Raw genomic sequence first — 10,057 nt, forward strand, 5'->3', positions numbered from 1 at the left:
ATCATTATGCCCCAAGGTGACGGGTTTAGGGAATAAAGACGTTGGTGTAAGATGACAATCGAATGGGTTAGTTCCAAAAAGCCTCTAAGTGCCAAACATTTGTTTTGGAGAAAATGCGAAAACCATTTTATTTCATCATGACTCACAAAGCTGCACAATCTTGGATTCATTGGCATCGTTGAGTATTTTGTGGTTTATGCTTCCAGTGCAAAGACATATATGTGACCCTTCGCCTCAAAACGGTACCATGTCGGGATGGTTAAGATGTTGAAAATTGAATTTATAGCCAGAAATATCAGACTTGTGTTGAGTTTGTATGTTTTATTGAGGAGAATGGATACCATATTTTAGGGTGCTAATGCCAACAATTTATATACTTGACCAGTTTAACAATTAATTCAGCTTTTAAGCATATGGTTCGTTCCGACATAATTCCGTTTTGAGACGATGGGTCACATATATAGACCCAATAGTTATATAAAAATGCTATTTTTTTTTCACTTAGGTTAGTATGGGTTAGTGGCATTTAGGGGCTTAAAAAAAACAACTAATCCCTGCTAATTGAGAAGAAAAACTCAGCAGAATGCATGAGCAAAACTCAGCAAAACCCAACTTCATTCGAGCTTTTATATAGCGCAATATCCACTTAACGTGCTCATAGCGCTTTACAAGGGGTCCCTAGTCAACAGCAACACTTAACATTTTAGCACGGGACACGACGCCTGTTAGGCGATATTACAATTTTTATTCGGACAGAGACAACGCTGTTAACGGTCAGGTACTCATTTTACACGATGAGAGAATGTGAGTAGAGAGCCTTTTCCAAGGAGTCAAATATCCGCTGTTTTGTTTTGTTTTTAAGGGTTTTACGGCGCTTGCAACACATTAAGGTCATATCAGCGCCAGTAAAAAGGAAGAAAATGGGATAGTAAAAAGGTCTAGAATTACAATTTAAGCACCCGAAAAAAATGGAAGACAAAGGGGAATTGGTTCAAATAGGGAATAGATGAAGATTCCAAGAGCACACTATCAAAATACTTAGTTTGAGATCGCCTAAAAGTCTCTTCCAGACACAAGCACAGGTCCCAACTAAGAGGAGCACACTCAAATGTTTACAAATCATATAATATAACATGTAAACTAAACATAATACAATGCATAACAGAGAGATGATTTACAAAGAAAAAAAAATATCATCTCCCAAAAATATAACTATACATTTGACTGTTTCCCTCTCAGTCAAGGACTCCGGCCAGGGTCAGGACAAAACCAAGTAATCTCATTCCAAGACAAAGACAGAAAGCAATTGGAAAACAGATACAGGGTGATAGAAGACACAGCATGTGCCTCCCTGCCCGCTATGGGAGGTCAGGATCCCCACCCAGCAACTATCCGCCATCATATTTAGCAAGTGGGTTGTGTGTCAACCCTCTGACAATGAGGTAGGAGTACTTGCATTGAATCGGTACCAGTTAGTGGGTTTCTCTCACTATTTTCAAAACAAATAATTCCTTAAAATTTGTATAAACAATTAAAAAAAAATTTGAGCTTTTATATAGAGCAATATCGACTAAATCTGTTCAAAGCGTTTACAAGGACTTGCCAACAGCAACATTTAACATTTAGGACGGGACGGTTAGGCGATGTTACAATTTTTTACGGACAGAGACAACGCTGTTAACGCTCGAACCCAGGACCTTCGGATCCGACAGAGAGTGTCATACCACTAGACCACATAGCCGCATTTTCCGTTCTTAACATTGGTCAAGGATTCTATAATAAGTGAGCGAAATATACAAAATATTTAATGTGACCCTCGGTCTCAAAACGGTATTATGTCGGGAAGATTCAGACCCCAGAAAGTGAATTTAGAAATAGAATGATGAGAAATTGGACCTTAGAAGTTTTTTTAAAGCAAGAAATAGTATTTACACTCCAGCAAGACGTAAAGAAATTAAACCCAAGTTTGGTATTTGTGGCAAAGAATTCAATTTCCCTAGCGAGAGTATCCCGACAAAATACCGCTTTGAGACGGGGGGTCACAAATGCAGAAACACCTGCCATCCGTGCCTAAATGATACGCTCTGTGGAGTTCTCTTACGAAATCGAAATATGTGACCCCCCGTCTCAAAGCGGTATTATGTCGGGATACTCTCGGTTAGGGAAATTGAATTCATTTCCACAAATTACAAAACTTGGGTTTAATTTCTCTACGTCATGCTGGAGTATAAATACTATTTCTTGCTTTACAAAAACTTCTAAGGTCCAATTTCTCATCATTCTATTTCTAAATTCACTTTCTGGGGTCTGAATCATTCCGACATAATACCGTTTTGAGACGGAGGGTCACATATGTATTGTCTATAGATAGTATGCACTTGGCTAAGAAGTTCACAACATTGCCATCCGGAAGTAAAACTGGCCAACACACAAAACTGTGTGTAACCGTGAAGGTTTATAGTCTGGTTAATACAATTTAGTGAGAAGTACTCATAAACGCCGATGGCAAAAAAAACAAAAAAAAAAACAACAAAAAAAAAACCAATAACAAAGACACGAATGACGTCATCTTCGAACTATCTATAAAGATCAGAGAAATACGCTTCAACAATCGTGTCGCCACTTCCCTCATAATGACGCATGGTAACTTAGTAACTGGCTCTAAACTATCGGAACAATGGCGGACGCCCTGTTGAAATAACTCTCCGACGAGCATAAAAGTCTATCAAGAGGAGAAAAACATTATAAATATGATCATATTTTGACTTTTTAAAACATTCTGATCACATGACATGTGAAAAAGTTCTAGCCAGCATGAAGAATTAGAAGTACCGATTTTCTTTGTTTAGAACCAAGATGGCCGGGCGGCGTGACATCAGACTACTGAATCCAATTGAACGGACAACTATGCTTGTATTGTTATAGATAGAACGAAGTTGACGTCACTCGGGTCTTTGTTATTGTTCTTTGCCATCCGTTTTTATGAGTAATTCTCACTAAACTGTATTAACCAGTTCTATAAACGTTCAATGTTACACCTAGTTTTGTGTGTTGGTTCGTTATATTTCCGGATGGCAATGTTGTGATCTTCTTAGCCAAGTACACACTAGTATCTATAATCTCGATGTACGTTTATCAGACTATGATTTTCAATTGCTCTTTTACTTAAGTTGGATCAACCACTTGGAACTTTCTATCCCTTCAAACAAATAAATCTGGCTTCTTTTCCTCTTTCAAGTTAAACAAAAAAAAATTGAATCATTTTTAAAACAGGTGTATGGTATCTAGAATTAACAGTGAAATAGTGAATTTATTATTTAGTGAACAGTGGATGTGCATGTGAGTGTGTTGTGATAGTGAATGTTGTATGTGTATAACGAGAAATGAAGTGAGTAGGAAAGTGCCAGAAGACAACAGAAAATAAATACTTTGCCGCGGCGATGGGGGCTCGAACCCGCGATCTTACTGGTACGACAACTCCGCCTGGCCGGGGAGATCGTGACTCTACCGTATGAGCTATCCACGACCCCCCCCCCCAAAAAAAAATCGCTTCAAACCTCTGTCTAACTAGAGCCTCTCTCCCCGACTCCTTAAGGTCACAGGTTCAACACAAACAAACGTCTCGAAGTTGGCCAGAATTTAAGCTTAACCATCTCCTTACCAGCCATTTTCAGAATTTCCCCCAAAACTTGAAATCCACACAACACAAAAACAAACCCGCGACCTTACTGGTACGACAACTCCGTCTGGCCGAGCAGATCGTGACTCTACCGTATGAACTATCCACGACCCCATGAGTATGCGAGTGAGCCATCGATAATTCTAAGCGCCGATGAGCATTTGATCAGTTTGGAAGTTTGTGCTATATGAATGACTATTGTTAGGTTATGTCATGTCTCTGAAAACGTTTTTGTTTGTTTGTTACATGTTTGTGTTGAGAATATTGGCTATTAAGCTTAAACGCTGGCCAACCAACTTCGCGGGGTTTGTGTGTGTTGAACCCGTGACCTCAAGAAGTCGGGGAAAGAGGCTCAAGTTAGACTAAGCTTTGAAATGACTTTTTGGGGGAGGGGTGGGGTGGGGGGGGGGGGGTCGTGGATAGCTCAAATCGCTAGTGTCATGATCTCCTTGGCCATACGGAGTTGTCGTACCAGTAAGGTCGCGGGTTCGAGCCCCCATCGCCGCTGCGAAGTTTTTATTCTTTGTTGTCTTCTGGCACTTTCCTACTCACCTCATTTATTGTTTTGTTTGTTTGTTGTGACACGTTGTCTCAGAATGGTGTTATGTCCGGATGAACCAGACCCCAAAAAATGAAAGTAAATTTAGAAATATGGTACATGAAGATGATAATGATGATGATGATGATGATGATGATGATGATGATTATGATTATGATGATGATGATGATGATGATGATGATGATGATGATGATGATGATGATGATAATGATGATGATGATGATGATGGTGATGCTGTTGATGACGATGTTGGTGACGATGAATACGATTTTACTTGTCTGCATATGTGTGAGTGAGTGATTGACAACGTATGTTTTAGTGTTGCTTCGTTTGGTACAGATTTCACGTTCGATTGACAATGGATGTTTTTGTGTTGCCTTGTTTGGTACAGATTTGATGTTCAATTGAGAATGGATGTTTTAGTGTTGCTTTGTTTGGTACAGATTTGATGTTCAATTGACAACGTATGTTTTAGTGTTGCCTTGTTTGGTACAGATTTCGTGTTCAATTGACAATGGATGTTTTTGTGTTGCCTTGTTTGGTACAGATTTCGTGTTCAATTGACAATGGATGTTTTTGTGTTGGCTTGTTTGGTACAGATTTCGTGTTCAGTTGACAACTTACGCTTTCGTGTTGTTTTGTTTTGTCCAGATCTCACGTTCAATTTCCAACTTATGTTTTCGTATTTCTTTGTTTGGGTACACATTTCATGTCCAATTGACAACCATTATTTTAGTGTTGCCTTGTTTGGTACACATTTCATGTCCAATTGACAACCATTATTTTAGTGTTGCCTTGTTTGGTACATATTTCATGTCCAATTGACAACCAGTATTTTAGTGTTGCCTTGTTTGGTACAGATTTCATGTTCAATTGACAACGTATATTTTCGTGTTGCTTTAATAAATATTTAAAGTTCAATTGATAATCAAGAGGTGGTTGTGTCTAACACTGCACTGCACACAATCTCTGCTGATTAATATGGTTGAACTAGCGTACACGTACCATCTTTGATTACAAAGCTAAGGTGTCTTTCGTCTTGTCACAAAAGTCAAGCGATCTTAAGCGTGGCCATTGACTGAATAGGTAACGATCGTAGTGATCGTGGAAGCTTCTGGTGGTGTCTTTGGGTTGGGCACTTAACACACAATTACCTCACTCGCCTAAGCCTTGTTTGTTAAAAGATAGTATACAAAAAATGACACCTAACAGGCCTGTGCACCTAACGCTGAAATGAAAACATAGTTTCATATAGCCTGCGCGGGAAAGAAAAACAACCCAAAACATTGTGAAGCGAAAAAGCATTGTGAATACACGCATAGTTGCGTCCTTGAAAAATAATCTTGACTCGCATTCTCTCACTGGACTCAAGTGTAACATGAGTTTCTGTCGGGGGGAAATGGTATCATCCGTTAACTGCAGTCATGTCTCGTTCTACATATTGAGTGTTGCTGTCCGCTAGGGACTCCTTGTAAAGGGTCTTGAGGACAAAATTTAGTGGATATTGCGCTACATAAAACTCATTCATGATAAGTGTATCAGAGTTATTTATATAGTTATATCATATCATATCATATCATATCACATCATATCACATCATATCATATCATATCATATCATATCATATCACATCATATCATATCATATCATATCATATCATATCACATCATATCATATCATCTCATCTCATCTCATATCGTATCATATCATATCATATCACATATATCATATCATATCATATCATATCAATCATATCATATCATATCATATCAATCATATCATATCATATCATATCATATCATATCATATATTATCATATCATATCTATCATAAATCGTATTTATCATATCATATCATATCATATCATATCATATATCATGTCATATCATAGCATATTGATCATATATCATATCTATCATATCATAGCTATCATATCATATCTATATCACATCATATCATATCATATCATATCATATCATATCTATCATCGATCATTTCATATCATATCATATATCTATCATTGATATCATGTCATATCATAACATATCTATCATATCATATATCTATCATATCATGTCATATCATATCGTATCATATCGTATCATATCATATCATATCATATCATATCATATCATACCATATCATATCATATCATATCATCATATCATATCATATCATATCATATCATATCTACGTATCGTATCTATCGTATCATATCATATCATATCATATCATGTTCATATCATATCATATCATATCATATCATATCATACATATCATTCATATCATATCACAATCATATCATATTATCTATCATATCATATCACATCATATCATATCACATCATATCATATCATATCATATCATATCATACCATATCATATCATATCGTATCGTATCGTATCATATCATATCATATCATATCATATCGTATCGTATCGTATCGATCGTATCATATCATATCATTCATATCATATCATATCGTATCGTATCGTATCGTATCATATCATATCATATCATATCATGTCATATCATATCATATCATATCATATCATATCATATCTATATCGTATCGTATCACTATCATATCATATCATATCATATCATATCATATCATATCATATCAATTCATATCATATCATACCATATCCTATCATAATATATATCATATCATATCATATCATATCATATCGTATCGTATCGTATCATATCATATCATATCATATCATATCATATCATATCGTATCGTATCGTATCTATCGTATCGTATCGTATCGTATCATATCATATCATATCATATCATATCATATCATATCATATCAATATATATCATATTATATCATATCATATCATATCATATCATATCATATCATATCATATCATACCATATCCTATCATAACATATCATACATATCATATCATATCATATCATATCATATCATATCATTCATATCATATCGTATCATATCATATCATATCTATCATATCATATCATATCATATCATATCATATCATATCATATCATATCATATCATATCATATCATATCATATCATATCATATCAAATCTATCATATCATATCATATCATATCATATCATATCATATCATATCATATCATATCGAAATTCGTATCGTATCATATCATATCATATCATATCATATCGTATCAATCATATCATATCATATCATATCATATCATACATATCATATCATATCATATCATATCATATCATATCATATCATATCATATCATATCATATCATACCATATCATATCATATCATATCATTTCATATCATATCATATCATATCATATCATATCATATCATATCATATCATATCATATCATATCATATCATATCATATCATATCATATCATATCATATCATATCTATCATATCATATCATATCATATCATATCATATCATCATACATATCATATATCATATCATATCATATCATATCATATCGTATCGTATCGTATCGTATCATATCATATCATATCATATCATATCGTATCATATCATATCATATCATATCATATCATATCATACCATATCATATCATATCATATCATATCATATCATATGATATCATATCATATCATATCATATCATATCATATCATATCATATCATATCATATCATATCGTATCATATCGTATCATATCATATCATATCATATCATATCATATCATATCATATCATATCGTATCGTATCGTATCGTATCGTATCATATCATATCATATCATATCATATCATGTCATATCATATCATATCATATCATATCATATCTATCATATCGTATCATATCATATCATATCCTATCATATCATATCATATCATATCATATCGTATCGTATCGTATCGTATCATATCGTATCGCATCACATCATATCATATCATATCATATCATATTATATCATATCATATCATACCATATCATATCATATCGATCATTTCATATCATATCATATATCTATCATTGATATCATGTCATATCATATCATATCTATCATATCATATCATATCATACTTTAGACCAACCAATAATTGAATACCCTGTGTATTCGAATTTAATCATAATTATATTGGGGGCGAAGTGGCCGAGTGGTTAAGGCATTAAACTGTGACCCGGAAGGTCCTGGGTTCGAGCCCCGCTTTTTTTTCAATGGGTAAGATTATTAACCCCCATTTTGCTCATTCGGGCAACATGGGCGATTCCTGTTGACATCAGACATCTTGTTTGGTGGATTTTATATTCCTTCATGAGTTGCCGAGGCGACGATGTCTTATGATGTCGTGGCGGAAAGGCATAGTTATTTTTGAGGTTTTTGTATGTCAGGAATAGGCTTCAACAGTCGTGACGTCACTTCCCTCGTAATGACGCATAATAACTTAGTAACTGGTTCTAAACTATCGGAACAATGGCGGACGCCCTTATGGAATTCTTCTCCGACGAGCATAAAAATGTATCCAGAGGAGAAAAACATTATAAATCTGAAAATGTTTTGACTTTTATACATTCTGATCACATGACATGTGAAAAAGTTATAGCCAGCATGAAGAAATTAAAAAATACTGATTTTCTGTGTTTAGAACCAAGCTGCTGGTTGCTGGGCGGACGTGTCATCAGACTATTGAATCCTAATAAACAGAAATCCAATTTAACTGAGAATCAAGTGGTGATTGTCTATACCCATAAACCATACGATCCCTCTTGATTTCTTTGGTATATGGATCAACCAGCATCTAATCTTGTCATAGGAACTAAGAATGTAACAATAATTCAAGTTATGCATTTAGGTAAAATATTCACAACATCCGCCAGTCGGATATAACCGTAGCCATCGTAAAGTTCTTGCCTAACACTGACCAAAAAATGACGTCAAAATGCCAGTCTTTGGCCACAAAAGAAAACAAATCGTGAGTTGTATTCAATAGTTCAACCAATGAAATAACTTGTTTCCATGAGCTCTACTAACGACAACTCACTAGACGCTACACAAACCTAAAAAAATGACGTCAAACTGCCAGTCCTAGAAGGTTCTTGTGTCAGGCTATATGTTAACGATGGCTACGATATAGCTTACCAACACACAAAACTATGTTTAACTTAAAACGTTTATAGCTTGAGTCTGATAACAACAAGATATGAAGTGAGTAGAAAAGTGCCAGAAGACAATAGAGAATAAAATTATTTTCGCGGCGGTGGTGGGTTTGAACCTGCGACCTTATGGTACGACAACTCCGCCTGGCAGGTGAGAGCGTGGCTCTACGTGTGAGCTATCCACGAACACAAAAATATCGTTTCAAACCCAAAGTCATTCTAGATCCTCTCTCACCCACTTCTTGAGATCGCCGATTCGTTCGCCACCATCGCGAAGTAATTTGACCAGCAGTTTAGCTTATAGCCAATATTCTCATCACAAACATATAACATAGAAACGATTGAGACATTGAGTATGCTCCGGTGTATGGGGTGAATTTTTAATTCAGAAAAGTGAGTGGAGCAGGCACTTATGTTGGTAACAACAAGATATGAAGTGAGTAGAAAAGTGCCAGAAGACAATAGAGAATAAAAATTATTTTCGCGGCGGTGGTGGGGTTTGAACTGCGACCTTATTGGTACGACAACTCCGCCTGGCAGGTGAGAGCGTGGCTCTACCGTGTGAGCTATCCACGAACACAAAAATATTCGTTTGAGTCTGATTGATATAGATAGTATGCGCTTGGCTAAGAAGCTCATAACATTGCCATCCGGAAGTATAACGGACCGACACACAAAACTGTGTGTATCCATGAAGTTTATAGTCAGG

Source organism: Berghia stephanieae, chromosome 11 (genome assembly GCF_034508935.2).
Source record: "Berghia stephanieae isolate SIO BIC M18660-M18661 chromosome 11, UCSD_Bste_1.3, whole genome shotgun sequence".
Taxonomy (NCBI): Eukaryota; Metazoa; Mollusca; class Gastropoda; order Nudibranchia; family Aeolidiidae; genus Berghia; species Berghia stephanieae.